General features: G+C 44.2%; 1 protein-coding gene and 1 long non-coding RNA gene across 4 annotated transcripts in view; one reads left to right on the plus strand and one right to left on the minus strand.

Annotated features, from left to right (window-relative positions):
* Positions 1-215: 215 nt before the first annotated feature.
* Positions 216-1,795, minus strand: LOC140367112 (uncharacterized). Its single transcript, XR_011928106.1, has 3 exons — positions 1,732-1,795; positions 956-1,073; positions 216-452 (listed from the first exon to the last, which is right to left on the minus strand). It is a non-coding gene; the product is annotated as an uncharacterized lncRNA (long non-coding RNA).
* Positions 1,796-2,262: 467 nt separating this feature from the next.
* LOC140367334 (protein PHTF2-like) overlaps positions 2,263-18,324 on the plus strand; it is a 112,584-nt gene continuing 96,522 nt past the window's right edge. Inside the window, exons 1-2 of one of the 3 annotated variants that reach the window (XM_072453764.1) lie at positions 2,263-2,360; positions 5,659-5,709. The gene's annotated coding sequence lies outside the window, so the exon portion shown is untranslated. The remainder of the gene's footprint in view (positions 2,361-5,658; positions 5,710-18,324) is intronic. The other 2 variants (XM_072453762.1, XM_072453763.1) reach the window with 2 other exon arrangements.

Raw genomic sequence — 18,324 nt, forward strand, 5'->3', positions numbered from 1 at the left:
AAAACCTTTTTATTTAGTCAAGCCTTTTGAATGCACTTGTTTTACGGACTGATTTTACTGTATATTGTTGTATATGTATTGTTCGCTGTAAGTTTTTTGTGTTCTTATTGTTTTATTCTGTGTTTTGTGAAGCACTTTGTGACCTCTGTCTGTGAAAGGTGCTATATAAATAACATTTACTTACTTACTTACTTAACATGTTGAAATTGGTTGAAGCGTTAAGGAGTTGAAACTGGCTAAATGGAAAATCATGGAAAATATAATAAAAAATAGGTGAAATACAAGAACATATAGCGCCTGCGTGACGTCACGCAGACACTCAATTACGTCATGAATCTGTCTCTGTGTATTGCGTTAAATACTGAATATCTCAGTATTTAACAAGACTTTGTTTCCATGGCTACGCAGTCTTCTGTACTTCAGTAACTGCACCGTTCAGCTCCATCGTATGACTGAGAGAAACAGAACATGTCACAGCTTTAGATTATACATGTCATATAACATACACTTCATATGTTTTAGATTATACAAGTCATATAACATACACTTCATATGTTTTAGATTATACAAGTCATATAACATACACTTCATATGTTTTAGATTATACAAGTCATATAACATACACTTCATATGTTTTAGATTATACAAGTCATATAACATACACTTCATATGTTTAGATTATACAAGTCATAGAACATACACTTCACATGTTTAGATTTATAAAAGTCATAGAACATACACTTCACATGTTTAGATTTATAAAAGTCATAGAACATACACTTCACATGTTTGTCCTGAAGCTGCTTCACAGACACATGTGACACAGCAGTGTCTCTTTTGAAGAACAATTATCATTTAGTTTTTTTGGTCATAACAAAACAGACATTTTATAAATTCAAAATACTGATTCTACACTGTTTACTTTTAGTCGAGGCACAAGTTATTATTAAAATACCTTTTGCTTTGGAGTCGTCAGGAGTTTACTTGAGATGACTGTGTCTGCAGTGATTAGGTCTGCAGTGACCTGTAGAGCTCTGGACAGCACAGACAGACTAAACTCACTGGTCAGCACTCTGAAGATGAGAAAGATACTCATTAGAACATTGATATATTCTGCACATTTAACAGAGAAAAGCTGGAATATGTTATTGACAGATTTACATTTCGCTCTGTAACACAAAAGTTCCTCTTTTCACATTAATTTTTAAAGCTAGAACCAAAAGTCATTTATTTATGCATAAGTTTAAACCTTCGAAGTTAGAAACAAAACAAGCGTGTGCTTTGTTTAAACACAGCACACGTCATTATGAAATATGTAATAAAACCTCAAATGTGGTCTCAGCCCCTGTAAGTACAGCACTGTCACTTTTAAACACCTTCACATTTATATATGTAAGATATGACCCATTATTGCAGGTTATATTTGAATTATTGGTTGTTTTTTATAGCACATAATACAAACATCACTTTATTTCCCTTCTTTCTCTAGTTTTCCTTGATCTGTGCATAACCTCTTGTCTAATAGAACATTTAGTAAGAGAAATAATTAGTTATTTATTTGCAGAAGCACGAGCCATCACGACGTGTTATTGCATCTTTGTGTAGCTAAACTTTAGCTTACGTTAGCTCGTGTTAACTTGTGTTAACTCGTGTTAACTGTGTAATCGTTGTTTTACACTTCATATGGAACGATGTGTGAAACGTGAGGAATGACATTCAAACACAACTTACGTGTATCGTGGTCTCGTCTGGTCACATTCTTCTGTTTGTGTTTAGTTTCCGTCACGTGTTCTCCCGAGGCTCGTTCATGAGGGTGACGTGCGCGCTCGGTGCTCGTACCGTTCACCGGAAGGTTAAAAATGTATTTTTTAAGTATTTTAGAAACAGTTGAAGAGTGAAATTCCTTCTATTTTATTTTTAGACTAAAAACAATTTAGCATGTTTGGTAATTTTAGAGGCCGAACTCCTGAAATGGTCCGACCAAAAGGCTGCATTCTGCGAAGTGGCCACTACTCAATTTGGAGCCAGAGGCAGAGGGGGCGTGGCCTATCCAGATATTATAATAGATCCATGATTTACGTTCCCACAGCTACAAAATGGCGGCCTCGGCTGTCCCGTCCACAGGCCCCGCCCCCGAGTGCGCCTCAGCTTTATTCACTAAACATCATTGGCGCGCGCGTTTACACTGGACATTACGGGACACCGTCAGAAGTGGCACAGAAAGCGGCTAAACATAGACGAGCCGATCGTGAACATCTCTCTCAGACAAACGGACTCAATAAACGAGCTTCATAACGGTTTCAAATCACCGACATCTGAAGAACCTTGTGTTCCTAAAGCCGCAGAGGTCGTGCTGAGAGGTAAGAGCGCTGAACTGCGGCGTTGATTATGCAGAAAATGCGGTCAGCTGTGCAGCCGTTTTGTGCCACTGCAACTAAACTAGCTTAAAGCAGAATATTGTGCATTTTATTAATGACCCACGTGAGCTGAGATAAACCCGAGGCACAATTGACTCTGTGGAAACCAAGGCACGAGCACAATCTGCGATCTACTGCGACCAAAAGACGAGCTACAAGATTAGCCTGGATTCTGCCCCGTTTTCTCCTCGAAATCATTGTTGTTGCACTGTAATAACTCACTTAGGCTTTGACATACTCATTATAATGCCTTTTATTGATTTGCAATGCAGGACAAGTCATCACAGTGGTCATGTTTTTATTCCTTTAGCTAATAGTTTGGTTGAGATAAGTTACTACTGTTAAATAATAATAGGACTTTTAATTAACTATTTCAGTGGGTAAAGACATTTATAATTGTATTCCAAGCATCTGCTGTTAGTTATTATTAGTTACCAGTAATACTCATTTTGTATATTATTATTATTATTGTCTGCAGAAGGTTTATTTGACAAGTTTGTATTTGTATGTTTATTCTTATTAGTAACTAGTGGTGTGACTGAGCCATATATTAAAAGCTGATAATATTTAAATTGTTTTTTTGAGCTTGACTATAATTAAAAATAATGTATAACAGTATTTGGTAACCGGTCGGTCTACGTTCCTACCCTCACCTATGGTCATGAGCTTTGGGTAGTGACCGAAAGAACAAGATCGCGGATACAAGCGGTCGAAATGAGTTTCCTCCGCCGTGTGGCTGGGCGCTCCCTTAGAGATAAGGTGAGGAGCTCGGCCACACGGGGGGAGCTCGGAGTAGAGCCGCTGCTCCTCCACGTCGAGAGGAGCCAGCTGAGGTGGCTCGGGCATCTGTTCCGGATGCCTCCTGGGCGCCTCCCTCGGGAGGTGTTTCAGGCATGTCCCACCGGGAAGAGGCCCCGGGGAAGACCCAGGACACGCTGGAGAGACTATGTCTCTCGGCTGGCCTGGGAACGCCTCGGGATCCCCCCGGAGGAGTTGGAGGAAGTGTCTGGGGAGAAGGAAGTCTGGGAGTCCCTGCTCAGACTGCTGCCCCCGCGACCCGGCCCCGGATAAAGCGGCAGAAGATGGATGGATGGATGGAGTATTTGGTAACACTTTAAAATAACAGCTGTCATTCGCCTCACTAAAGCATAAACAAAGACGTAATTCATTATGATCTAATAGTTTAATTATGATTCAGGCTTACTAATTATTAACGACTGAAATAAGTGGTCGACTGCTGTCGGTTTCACTGTTTGATTCAGATACACTGCAGCGTTTGCACAAAAATCCATACATGTGACTAATCATGACTAATTAAGTCCATTTGAAGTGCCTGAATTAGATTTTAGAAGGTGATTATTGTACCTTGCTGTCAACAGAAGAGTCTGAGTGTCTTTGCACAATCATTTCATTAAAATAGTAGAATAGGGCTGCAACAACTAACCTTTATTTAATAGTTGACTTGTCAGCAATTATTTTTTCAGTTAGTCAAACAATCATTTTAAGATAAATTAAAAGCAAATATAATCATTTCAATCTAAAATAGATCAATTGGAGTCTTAAGTACGGAGGATAGAGAATATTAACTAATTAAGAGTATTTTTCATTATATTCTCGTCTCATTTTGACTGAATAACGGCTACGTTTATTATTTAAACCTGTTTTGATTGTGTTAAAGTCTTTATATTCCATATTACAACGAACCGAATAGTTAAACATTATTTTAGGAGTGGTCATAATTATCTCCGTAAATTGCTGCAGCTCCTGTAAAGAGTAAATGCAATCATATATTTTATTTAGACAGTATAATGAGATAAGAAAGTTTAATGATGTGTGTAACGATATGAAATTGAATAGTTTTACTGACAACGCTGTGAGGCCTGGTTTGGTTTTGAAATTTCAAATTAATTTAGCCATCTTATTGTGTCATTATTTCTGTGTTTGTAAGTGTTATAAACTATGACACGAGGAAAAACGGCTCTGACCTCCCATGAAAAGAGTTGAACCGTAGCCAAGTCTGTGCCACTCAAGCTGCATTATGGAACATTTCTGTCTCATATTCATTATTAAAATCACCATCTTGCATTTTAGATGAGAAGATTTGGCTCACGCTGCACATCCAGAGCGTCAACGCGAGAAGACCGTAATATGAATGTCTGAATAAGAATCATATTTCAGGACATGTTTATCACAGTATGAGACACAAATCCTGACCAGACACGAGTTTGTGTCCACGAGAACGAGACGAGTACAGCTACGGCTTCTCGTTAAATGTTTAACTCGTCGAGCAAAAGTAAAGACGTGGGGGGCATCTCAAGACCTCATTCTCCACATTTCTGCACAATCGCGAGGCAATTTCTTCAAACACGATCTTGTCCCGTTCCGAAAATCTTCCGTCAATCTTCCCGACCCCTTTGTGTATCCGACATTTGCATTTGTGTTGTTTTGGGCTCGTTGTAACACAGTAAAGTGTCTGCAGCGTCTGAGCCTGAAACATCCAAGAGTCCACGGTCCCACACTCGTTCTTCTGCGCCGCTCCTCTCTCCATCATCTTCATCCCTCTTCCTCTCTGCTTCACAGTCATGGTCTCTCTTCCTCTCCTCTGGCTCCTTCCTCCTCTCCTCTTCCTCCTCTCCTCTTCCTCCTCTCCTCTTCATCCTCTCTTCCTCTGTCAGAGGCTCAGAGTGGCGCTTGCAGCAGAGAGCGTTACATCACCAGCTGCTTCGTTACATCACAGTAATGGGACGTACACTGTAGTTGGATTAAGAGCTAAATGTCTCATAAAAGCATTGTTTGTGATGGCATTTTTCCCCAGTATTGAAATCGAGTTTGTATTTGATGTATTTGACTGCGGATGACAAAATATCATCCTGAGAAGGTCTTATAAAACCCTGTCGTTTTGACTTTTACAAACCTGTTCTCGATGCAGTCTAATTTTTGTATTAATTTGGCAACTTGATATTCATTATGTTATTTTGGGATTTTTATATATCTGACTCATGTTATTCACATGAGTTATAACTTTATTTGGTGGTTTTTCAAGTATAAAAACATTCTAAGGTTCTGCAGCCGCACTAAAAGTGATTCAGATTTTAAGAGAACTTGTAATTGTCTGTAGAAGGAAACCACAAACCAATGATTAGATATTTTTTGCTGTGTTTTGAACTCCAAATACTTTAATCGTGTCAGATTCAGACTTGGACTTGATCGTTTCTTTTGCTTTTTGTTTGCCTATTTTCAGCTCCGGCGGCTGAAGACGATCCTCCTGTAAAGCACGGCGCCCAGAAAAGAGGTATGTCCACTTCAGTTTGGTTATAATCCAGTCAAAGTCAAACGTAGTCCTTCAAATACTATGAATATCTAATAGATATTAAAGTGTGAGTTCTTTATTTTGTGTTTCTAACTCCCGATTATTTTGGAGCAACTTGAGGTTAAAGTCTTAGAAATGTATTCATATTTAATATAAATGACACTAGAGCTGGGTTTCGATTCAAATTTCAAGAATCGATTCGATTCCGCCTCTCCTTGAACCGACACCTTAACGTGGTGGAGGGGTTTGAGTGCCCGAATGATCCCGGGAGCTATGTTGTCGGGGGCTTCATGCCCCTGGTAGGGTCTCCCAAGGCAAACAGGTCCTAGGTGACGGGTCAGACAAAGATTGGTTCAGAAGCCCCCTATGATGACAACACAAACAAGGCAGTTTACGTCGCCCGGATCGGCGTCACCGGGGCCCCATCCTGGAGCCAGGCCCGGGATGGGTGCTCCATGGCGAGCGCCTGGTGGCCGGGTCTTACCCCACGGGGCCCGGCCGGGCACAGCCCGAAAGAGCGACGTGGGGCCGCCCTCCCGTGGGCCCACCACTCGCAGTAGGATCCATAAGGGGCCGGTGCAGAGAGATCTGGGCGGCAGTCGACGGCAGGGGCCTCGGCGACCAGATCTCCAGACACAGAGACTAACTCTGGGGACATGGAATGTCACCTCGCTGGGGGGGAAAAGAGCCTGAGCTTGTGCGGGAGGTTGAGCGATACCGACTAGATATAGTCGGCCTCACCTCCACGCACAGTTTGGGCTCTGGAACCCATCTCCTCGAGAGGGGCTGGACGCTCCACTTCTCTGGTGTTGCCCGCGGGGAGAGGCGTCGGGCTGGTGTGGGCTTGCTGATAGCCCCTCAGCTCAGCCGCCACGTGTTGGAGTTTGCCCCGGTGAACGAGAGGGCCGCGTCCCTCCGCCTTCGGGTGGGGGACAGGTCTCTCACTGTTGTGGCGGCCTACGGGCCGAACAGCAGTGCAGAGTACCCGGCCTTCTTGGAGTCCTTGGGAGGGGTACTGGACAGTGCACCGACCGGGGACTCCGTTGTTCTACTGGGGGACTTCAATGCCCACGTGGGCAATGACAGTGACACCTGGAGAGGGGTGATTGGAAAGAACGGCTTCCCCGATCTGAACCCGAGCGGTGTTCAGTTATTGGACTTCTGTGCTAGCCACGGATTGTCCATAACGAACACCATGTTCAGGCACAAGGGTGTCCATCAGTGCACATGGCACCAGGACACCCTAGGCCGAAGGTCAATGATCGACTTTGTTGTCGTGTCATCAGACCTCTGGCCGCGTGTCTTGGACACTCGGGTGAAGAGAGGGGCAGAGTTGTCAACCGATCACCACCTGGTGGTGAGTTGGATCCTCTGGCGGAGGAGGAAGCCGGACAGACTTGGCAGACCCAAGCGCATTGTGAGGGTCTGTTGGGAACGTCTAGTGGAGCCCTCTGTCAGTAGGGTATTCAACTCGCACCTCCGGGAGAGCTTCTCCCTTGTCCCGGGGGAGGCTGGGGACATTGAGTCCGAGTGGACCATGTTCTCCGCCTCCATTGTTGATGCGGCTGCTCGGAGCTGTGGTCGCAGGGTCTCCGGTGCCTGTCGTGGCGGCAACCCCCGAACCCGGTGGTGGACACCGGAAGTAAGGGATGCCGTCAGACTGAAGAAGGAGGCCTATCAGGCCACTCTGGCTTGTAGGTCTCCGGAGGTCATCGACGGGTATCGGCAGGCCAAGCGAGCCGCGGCTCGTGCTGTCGCAGAGGCAAAAACCCGGGCCTGGGAGGAGTTCGGGGAGGCCATGGAGGAGGACTATCGGTCGGCACCAAAGAAATTCTGGCAAACCGTCCGGCGCCTCAGGAGGGGGAAGCAGTGTCTCACCAACACCGTTTACGGTGCGGGTGGAGGCCCGCTGACCTCGACTGTGGATGTCGTCGGACGGTGGAAGGAATACTTTGAGGATCTCCTTAATCCCTCAGTCACGTCTTCCGAAGAGGAAGTAGAGACCGGGGACTCGGAGGCTGGCTCATCCATTCCATCACCCAAGCTGAAGTCACTGAGGTTGTTCGCAAACTCCTCGGTGGCAGGGCTCCGGGGGTGGATGAGATCCGCCCTGAGTACCTAAAGTATCTGGATGTTGTAGGGCTGTCTTGGTTGACACGTCTCTGCAACATTGCGTGGCGTTCGGGGACCGTGCCTCTGGACTGGCAGACCGGGGTGGTGATCCCTCTGTTCAAGAAGGGGGACCGGAGGGTGTGTTCCAACTACAGAGGGATCACACTCCTCAGCCTCCCGGGTAAGGTCTATTCCAAGGTACTGGAGTGGAGAATCCGACCGATAGTCGAACCTCGGATTCAGGAGGAGCAGAGTGGTTTTCGTCCCGGTCGTGGAACACTGGACCAGCTCTATACCCTCCATCGGGTGCTCGAGGGTTCATGGGAGTTTGCTTAACCAGTCCACATGTGCTTTGTGGATTTGGAGAAGGCTTTCGACTGTGTCCCTCGGGGGGTCCTTTGGGGGGTGCTCCGGGAGTACGGGGTCCGGGGCCCTTTGCTCAGGGCTGTCCGGTCCCTGTATGACCGGAGCAGGAGCTGTGTTCGCATTGCCGGCAGTAAGTCAGACCTGTTCCCAGTGCATGTTGGACTCCGCCAGGGCTGCCCTTTGTCACCGGTTCTGTTCATAGTTTTTAAGGACAGAATTTCTAGGCGCAGTCAGGGGTCGGAGGGTGTCCGGTTTGGGGACCACAGGATCTCATCTCTGCTGTTTGCAGACGATGTTGTCCTGATGGCTCCATCAAACCCGGACCTGCAACATGCACTGGGACGGTTTGCAGTGTGAAGCGGCTGGGATGAGAATCAGCACCTCCAAATCCGAGGCCATGGTTCTCGACCGGAAAAAGGTGGCTTGCCCTCTCCAGGTGGGTGGGGTGTCCTTGCCCCAAGTGGAGGAGTTCAAGTATCTCGGGGTCTTGTTCACGAGTGAGGGAAGGATGGAGCGTGAGATCGACAGGCGGATCGGTGCAGCGGCTGCAGTGATGCAGTCGCTGCATCGGACCGTTGTGGTGAAGAGGGAGCTGAGCCGAAAGGCAAAGCTCTCTATTTACCGGTCGGCCTACGTTCCTGCCCTCACCTATGGTCATGAGCTTTGGGTAGTGACCGAAAGAACAAGATCGCGGATACAAGCGGTCGAAATGAGTTTCCTCCGCCGTGTGGCTGGGCGCTCCCTTAGAGATAAGGTGAGGAGCTCGGCCACACGGGGGGAGCTCGGAGTAGAGCAGCTGCTCCTCCACGTCGAGAGGAGCCAGCTGAGGTGGCTCGGGCATCTGTTCGGGATGCCTCCTGGGCGCCTCCCTCGGGAGGTGTTTCAGGCATGTCCCACCGGGAAGAGGCCCCGGGGAAGACCCAGGACACGCTGGAGAGACTATGTCTCTCGGCTGGCCTGGGAACGCCTCGGGATTCCCCCGGAGGAGTTAGAGGAAGTGTCTGGAGAGAAGGAGGTCTGGGAGTCCCTGCTCAGACTGCTGCCCCCGCGACCCGGCCCCGGATAAAGCGGCAGAAGATGGATGGATGGATTCGATTCCGATTTTTACATTTCAAAATTGTTTTTTTCCGATTTTCTCAGATTCCATCCGATTCGATCCGATTTTCGATTGGATCCGGGGGTTAATGTTATTAAAAATGAAAAACGTATTTGAACCGTTTCCTTCACTTCATGACTGTGTAGAGAAGCAATATATTAAAACTAGTATTATATCAATCTTAAACAGCAAATCTTACAAGTATTGGTAGTTACTGATGGAAGACTGATGAAAGGTTAAGGGTCAATCTACCTTCAAGAAAGATCATCCAGGAGTCCTGAATTATCTTTCTTGAAGGTAGATTGAAGTTCACTGAGGGAAATGTAGAAAATAATTTTAATAAAAAATAAAAAAAAAACATCTTTGGACGTACGAATTGATAATCGGTCATTAATATGCAAATCGATTAAAAATCGGAAAATCAATTTTTTCAACCCTGCTCTAAATCACACTGTTGGACCTGTTTTGCCTCCGGACTTGGCGTTCACTTGGCGCTGCGGAGCTCATTTCCTGACATCTTGCATCGGTGTGGAATTCTGAACCGGAGGTGTGATCATACCAAAGAGTCGGGGGTAACGAGTTAGCTGGTAACGAGTTAGCTGATAACGAGTTAGCTGGTAACGAGTTAGCTGGTAACGAGTTAGCTGGTAACGCGTTAGCTGGTAACGCGTTAGCTGATAACGCGTTAGCTGGTAACGAGTTAGCTGATAACGAGTTAGCTGCTAAGGCGTTAAAGTACTCGAACGTAACACGTTCATTTTGTGCACCCATGTAGTACTCCAAAAGTTACTTTTTCAAAATCAGTAATGCGATCGTTTTGGTTACGTCACCATCTAGGGGTGTACCAAAATATCAAAATATCGATATATTGTGATACTAAATTTGTTGATACAGTATCGATATCGTGGGCTGAGACGTATTCTGTGCTCCGCGCCTCCAGGTTTTGGACCAGGTTTGTCTTTAGTCCAGGGCCCCGGGGGTTGTGCAAAACAAATAAAGGTGAATTAAACAAGGCTCTGAGGCTGTATCTTAACATTTTATTTTATTACATGTTTTCAATTTTGGAACAAACTGAAAAAAACAGAAAATCAAATAATTGTATTCCTCAATTCTTTCTTTGGATGGATGAGGTCATGACAAACATCTCATGCTCAGGTGGTGCTTTTGAAGGCCACAGTCACTGGTCCGAACACCATCACCATATATGGGCCGGCACCAGTAGCGTGGCTGGCTAATCGGGAGAGTCGGGACATTTCCCGGTGGGCAGCACAGCTTTTGGGCCGGTGGCTGCTGTGGTTCAGTACGCTCTCCTCGGTCCTCTGCTCCGGGCCCTTCCCTGACCCCTGATTGGCTGCTCTGGCTGTCTGCTGGCTCTTTATCTCTGATTTTCTGCTGGTTTTCTTTCCCCGCTGTGTCATTGGTTATTTTTGTATGATCGGCTGCACATGGAAAGTGGGTAATAAGTCTTTTTCCACATATTTTATTATTATTACTCTGTTTTTATAGCGCTTTATCGTTTATCTGACCCTGAGTGTTTCACAAAGTACAAGGCACAACCACAGAGCAGACAGACTGGAGCAAATGTGCTGTAAAACCAAGAAAGTTATGGACATGAAAACAACAGCGCCATCTAAACGTTAACATGAATGAAAAGCTAAATGTTGTGAATAAAAGAGAAGAGGTTTTATTCATCAGTAAGAGCTAAAGCAGAACCACTAAAGCCACAGAACTAACGGTTCATTCTCTCTGAGGGAGCGACCTGGAAGCGCCCCCTCGAAAAAGTCCTGGGGCTAAATATGGCCCCAGGTCTTTCCCCAGGCCTGCGTCAGTCTCCTCCCCTTACGACATGTACAGTAGAAGTCCTGATTAAAAAAGGTCAAGAAAAGTTAAAGGTCATTATGCTTTTCTGACAAGATCCATCTGGTGACATTTCTGTGTTTTTACTTTAATGCTGAACTGAAAAAAAAAGATCACAACATATTCTGTACTGGAAGCTTTGTTGCTTTATTGAAACTGTCTATAGGTGTTGGATGCTGCTGTAACTTTAGATTGACTGGGATCACTGCACAGCTTAACAACTCGTCTAAATAATTCAAAAAATGTGTATGCTCGTTCTCAAATTCTGATTCTTCATTCATAGTATAGATTAGGTATGTCCTGAGCCGACAGTGGCATAAGTGTTGGTCTAGGTATTTTTAGAGCTAACTATCGACTTGAAGCTGAGACACTGAGGACGCTCTGAGCAGCTGAGAAATCATTAATGACAGATATGGTCTTAACCTCTGCGATGTCCTCACGAAGCCTTAAGAGTTCGGGAGGCAAAAGAACTTGATTGGAACATCACTAGTTTATATAGATGTATAGCAACTAGGTATGGGCCCATGTGGATTTTATTTAATATTTTTAATCCGATATTTGTCTTGCTGTTGTGGCCAATAATTGACATTAAGCAGATGCCGATATTTAAAAAACTAGACCATATTAAAAGCACGTCTGCAGGAGTCGTGCAGGTGAAGAGCGCCTCCAGAATTTATTAGCGCAATGGAGCGCATCGCATCGCTCGTCTCCAGTAGATTTCTGTCCACTTCTGCGTCAGCTCGAACTGTCTTTCTCCGTCTTCATTTTGCCCCTTACACTGAGGGAACTATATTATGATAGATCCATGCGCTTAGGCACGCGGAAACGTGGGGACGAACCGCACGCGGCTGCAGGTGAGCGATAGGTGCGTTTTATGATTGATACGTGGCAGGACAAATGATTTATCCACGCCGCGAGGAAATATGATAACAAATTTGCTGAAAAAAATCGTCCATTCCACCTTTTAAGTCAAAAATAACAACATTTATTTATCTGGAATATCAAGTCATTGTTTGTGTGTTTATGGCACACACACAGACTGGGACAGAGCAGAACTAATATTGGTGAGAAATATTGGCCTGATTATGTTTCCCATCCCTAATAGTAACCAGGTGTAAGTTCTGTTGAACATGTTCATTTCTGTGGCCTGTAGTATATGGAGTATGTGTGATTACTGCGTTGTACTCGAGGTGTTTGGTTATTGTAACCTTATATTGTCCGGGATCACCCTATGAATGAAAACATGAGACTTCCCCCCATCACGCCCTCACGAGCTTCCAGTCCCCCTTTTGGATATGAGGTTTCATTTTCTGACATGGAAAACATTCTTTATGCCAGTTTTACACCAGGCACTGTAATCAGAGCTGTCTGCTTTAGTTGTTTAGTCAGTGGTCGGTCAACAGTGTTTTAGTTGATCAAAATTTTTATTAGGCCAATAATTACTTGGATGATAAGAATACAGTACAACAGAAAGGAGAATGCATGGGCCAGGCCTGCAGCAATTAACTGTCTAATTGTGTCTCGTCTATTTAAAAAATAATTGTAGTCGTAGTTTGATCATCATAATTATCTGCACTATACAAACTCTAAAATGCATACAAAAATACCCTTTATAACAAATACAGCGGTATTATTAAATCAAAATGTCAAAAAAGAATAAGCTATTTGAGATTTTCATCAATAATGCACTTTATTTGTAAATGTTCTCTAAATAGTCTTCAGTCACCATATTTATACCTTTATTTGGCTGATAATATGTTCAAAACGTCTCAATGTGCTATAGAAATAATCATTTGACAAGCCGACTAATAGTAAAATATTAGTTTGCCCCCACAAATCAGATGATTGTCCAAAGTTTCTGTCTGAATAAGAAAGGCTTTATTGCCACTGTGAAGAAATCACAAAGCTGTAGTTTCTCAAACAAGGAATAAGAACAAGAAAGTGTCTTGAGTCTTAAGTACAATAGAACATGCTGTAGTTTGGACTTCTACAGACGTGTCGATGGTCCCGGAGCTGGTGTCTCGAATCCTACTGCTCCTGACTGTGCTCCTGAACTGCTCCTGAATGTGCTCCTGAACTGCTCCTGAATGTTCTCCTGAATGTGCTCCTGAATGCGCTCCTGAATGCGCTCCTGAATGCGCTCCTGAATGTGCTCCTGAACTGCTCCTGAATGTTTTCCTGAATGTTTTCCTGAATGTGCTCCTGAATGCGCTCCTGAATGCGCTCCTGAATGCGCTCCTGAATGTGCTCCTGAACTGCTCCTGAATGTTTTCCTGAATGTGCTCCTGAATGTTCTCCTGAATGCGCTCCTGAATGTTCTCCTGAATGCGCTCCTGAATGCGCTCCTGAATGCGCTCCTGAATGCGCTCCTGAATGCGCTCCTGAATGCGCTCCTGAATGCGCTCCTGAATGTTCTCCTGAATGCGCTCCTGAATGCGCTCCTGAACTGCTCCTGAATGTGCTCCTGAATGTGCTCCTGAATGTTCTCCTGAATGTTCTCCTGAATGTGCTCCTGAATGTTCTCCTGAATGTTCTCCTGAATGTTCTCCTGAATGTTCTCCTGAATGCGCTCCTGAATGCGCTCCTGAATGCGCTCCTGAATGCGCTCCTGAATGTGCTCCTGAATGTGCTCCTGAATGTTCTCCTGAATGTTCTCCTGAATGTGCTCCTGAATGTTCTCCTGAATGCGCTCCTGAATGTTCTCCTGAATGCGCTCCTGAATGCGCTCCTGAATGCGCTCCTGAATGTTCTCCTGAATGTGCTCCTGAATGCGCTCCTGAATGTTCTCCTGAATGCGCTCCTGAATGTGCTCCTGAATGTTCTCCTGAATGCGCTCCTGAATGTTCTCCTGAATGCGCTCCTGAATGCGCTCCTGAATGTTCTCCTGAATGCGCTCCTGAATGCGCTCCTGAATGTGCTCCTGAATGTGCTCCTGAATGTGAACTGAATCTTGACTTTTAAAAAAAACAAATCACTAACCAAATAGTTTCCTCAAATGGGTCATCCTTCAACACAAGCTCGCACTCTTGTCTTGTGCGATGCCCCCTGCGCGCTCAGCGAACATGTGCACACGAGCGGCCGCTGTAACCTGTTCCTGTCATGAAATATAGAGCAGCAGTGATGGACAGTGGGCCGGGTCAGTTACCCTCCACCAGCCCGGAGTCCTGTCCATCTTCTTCTAAGGCTTCAACAGGCAAACTCCTCCTTGTGTTGCTCTGGCCCCATAACCTTCTTCCTGTACATTTTGTTATGCAACCTCTGTGCTGAAAAACAATAAAGAAAGGAATGGGCCTTTTATGATTTTATGATTAGGATTTTGATCACAATTCACAGTCACGTAGTATCTTATTATTAATGCGCAACAATCCAGCGTCTCGTCACGCTGGAATCAAAGCATTGACAGTCACGGTAAGTTCTTCCCAAATACACAAATCTGTATAAATATCCAAGAGTGCTAACAGTAGCTGTGTGCCGCATGCTACCGCTATGCTAGCACTGCTTGGATCTCATTCCACATGTTCTTCTGGCGTAACACTGTCAACATTTTTTAAGACTCAGTTGTAACTCAATTTGAATTAGTTCTGCTTGAGAAACCAATAATCCACGACTTGGAAACGGTTTCTTTCTTACAATATGACATGCTGCTGTCTGTTTCCCGGGTGGAAACACAGGACCAATCAGAGTGCTCGTTTGCCCGTCCACCACATTTAGAAACAGAACTCCATCCTTCAAGGACGGATGAGGCGCTCCAGATGAGACGACTTCCTTCAGGTGACGGGCAGATCAATGCTCTGGGCTTTAGAGGAGCTAATGCCATCTGCTGCTTCTGATAGTTCACTCACACCTGTTTCTCACTCGGAGTGTGAAATGAAAAGCGGTTCGTTAGCATGGGTTCACAATTTATTCATGTTTTTGTTAGTTTTAGGATCACCTTTGAGCTCTGGCTGTTCAGTCATTTTTTGTTGGAAACTATAAACTTTCCTCTTGAATAAATCGGTGTAATCCTCATTTGTCCAGGAGACTTCCACTGTAGAAAAATGGACAATAGCCTGTTTGTTTACACATGTTATTATCATGAGGTTCTGCCCGATGGGCGGGGCTTGCTCAGAGTAGGATAAACATCAGAGTTCTTACACTTGATCTGCAGATTGAGAATGACTCTTGGATGAAAGTCGAAATGTCAAAACAGTTTCCAGATTACTACAACTGAATCTTTTTCTACCATTTCCTCTTGAATGGAAAACTGGGGCAAAATCATTCCAAACAGGATTTGACCCTTTAAATCTTTCCAATTGTGAGTCAGATCATTGATGTGCAGGTTTTGTAAATGTGATTCTTGTGTTATATTTGTAAGAGAGTAATGCATTGTACACATCAACCTCAAACCAGGTGAGAACAATTCTAAAGCCAAATCAACATTTTGTCTTTGGACTTGCTGTTAAAGGATGTCTAATACATCTTCACTTGTTCCTTTATAAAGTGAAAGTGATATGCTTGTGGCGCACACTGGACTGAATACAGAACTGTTGGATAACGTGAGTAAACTACTTGCCACAGAGGCGTCATGCATTGGCAACACAGAGGTTTAATTTGGGATGTAGGTGAGGCAGCGTCATTTTTAGCTCCTGGATCAGTTGAGGTAAAATGTTTTTGCATGTGTTTGTTTTGGAGGAGGCTTATGCGTCACCAGATTCTCCGTTGCATAACCAGATGACTTAAAGTGTTTCATATTAAACTCTTTCCCCGCACGGATCTTCTTTTAAAAGGTGTCTGAAAACTCCACACGCCCAGAGATGTGCGAGGGTCACTCTTCTTTTCACACCAAGTACCACCAAATAATGGTTTGGACTTTTGGCGTAACACTAGATCTAAATCCAGTCGATCCTAGGAATTGTGACCAGATCTTTAAGCCAGAACTTCTGAAAACCCAAAGTACCACTAGATCAAAGCTTCTTGTGACAGAGGAGAACATATAAGGAGACATAAGTAATTGGGCTGCGACTTGAAATATCCACAATGAAAATAAAATATAATATAATTGATTTATTTTTTGAGAATATGAATAAAAAATGGCTGGCTAGATTTTATGATATTTTTAATGAAAAACACTCTTATTTATACAAAATAATGTAGAATTCTTAACACAAAATAATATAACTTTCTTTGGTCCGATGTAGGTCGTGGCCAGAGTTGTGGGTAACATTTTAGCTGGTAACGCGTTAGAGTATTGATAAATAATGTATCTCCTCAGGGCGACACGCCAGAAAACGTTTGAGAAGCTCTGAACAACATTTGCTAAAAAAGCGCTTTCTGTTGTGCGTCGGTTTTCTCACTAATCCAGTAATGTTGTTTTAGCAATGTTTTCCATTACTTGAGGACAGGTCTACACGCTCTCATTGTATGACATTGTATTGCAGTATCTGGCAACATAAAAGAGAAATCAAATAAACAAGCAACGTTTGAGCTTCATATTTTAATGATTATGTTCTTGTGTTCAGCAACGCAAAGGGATTGTCTGCAAGCGATATAGGTTATACAATTTAGTCTAGTAGTATTTAGTCTTATGCTAGCTATTTTTATTTTACTTTATATTATTATTTTATTTGAATCTTTATCATTTTATGTATTTATCTATATTTTTTCATCCATTCCCTATTAAAATATGAGAGGAGTTTTGTTAAGAGTTTTTTGTTTTGTTTATAAGAGTTCTTCTATTAAGACTTCCTATAAGTTATCTGTCCTTTTCTCTGCATCTACTTGCGTTGTAACACTGAAAATTTCCCCATGTGTGGACAATAAAGGAATATCTTCTCTTATCGTATATAGGTTATACAATAATGTTAATTATAGGTATCGTCGGAGGACTCTTACGCGTTCTTACTCTTTTATAACACAGTAGCACAGCACCCAACACTGATCACATGACTCATCCGAAACTAAACAAAAACGGTCTAATCTGGTCCCATTTGTCTATTTTCTTTTTCTCTTCTGATCTCACGTTTCCTTATCTTTGGTCTAAAAGGCGACTTCCTGTCACATTTAGGCATTTAGAGTCTGCCCTCTGTTCCCTAAATATCCCCTGTCTGCCGCGATGCATTCTGGGAACCCTGTGGTGTGGTTTTGGAAAACATTCTGTCAGTGCCCATTACTTTGTTTTCCAGTCCAGTAGTTCAGCTCTAATCCAAGTATGAAGTCAGATGGATATTATTGTTGGTATGAATCATTGGCACTGGTTTAGGGCTGAGATATTTTTGAGAAATATTTCGCTGTGTGGAATATTTGAGATTTTGTCAACACAGTATTTATTTGAACACATCCAAGAGCATTACATATGAAAGAAGACCACCTCCCACACTCGAGTTACACCAGAGAAGTGAATAAGCAGGACATGGATAAACCAGACTAAAGCACTCATTTGCCTGATTTGGATCTTGTTTGGTCCTGGTTTAGTTGCTTGGTTATGGTTTAGTCCATAGTTTAGTCCTGATTTTGGTCATTTGGTTTAGACCTTCTCAGAGCTGTTCTGTTAGTCACTATAAACCAGAGGTGAGAAACTCGAGTCACATGTGTAGGATATGCAGATGTCCTCCCCCTGTTGCCATGGTGACAGGAATGCGGGCTAGGTGTTATCTACTGCCCGTGTGGAGTTTTACGCCCCTCAGAAGAAAGAGGATGTAATAGTGACAACAGAGACGCTCTGCAGGCCCTTGGACCCCACGCAGGCCCTTGCAGGCCCTTGGACCCCACGCAGGCCCTTGGACCCCACGCAGGCCCTTGGACCCCACGCAGGCCCTTGGACCCCAAGCAGGCCCTTGGACCCCACGCAGGCCCTTGGACCCCACGCAGGCCCTTGGACCCCACGCAGGCCCTTGGACCCCACGCAGGCCCTTGGACCCCAAGCAGGCCCGTCTCCTCAGGATCACAGCTTCTGGTTCCGTTCGTATGAATGCACCTCACAGGCTGGCTGAATTTCATCTGAGAGTTAACTCTTGCACACACCTAGATAGATCTAGAACCATCATGTCTAGTGTTTTCCATCTGTTATCGACTCGTTTGCATATTCCTGATTCATATTTATCTGTTTAATTCTTTGGTCATTAAATCTTCATAACCCACATTTGGTTAAGTGTTCCTTCATTTCCAGAAAAGGGGTCAATGTCACGGTT

This window comes from Eucyclogobius newberryi, unplaced genomic scaffold (assembly GCF_026437365.1).
Source record: "Eucyclogobius newberryi isolate DKJ021-1_F unplaced genomic scaffold, fEucNew1.0.hap1 SCAF_2, whole genome shotgun sequence".
NCBI classification, from domain to species: domain Eukaryota; kingdom Metazoa; phylum Chordata; class Actinopteri; order Gobiiformes; family Gobiidae; genus Eucyclogobius; species Eucyclogobius newberryi.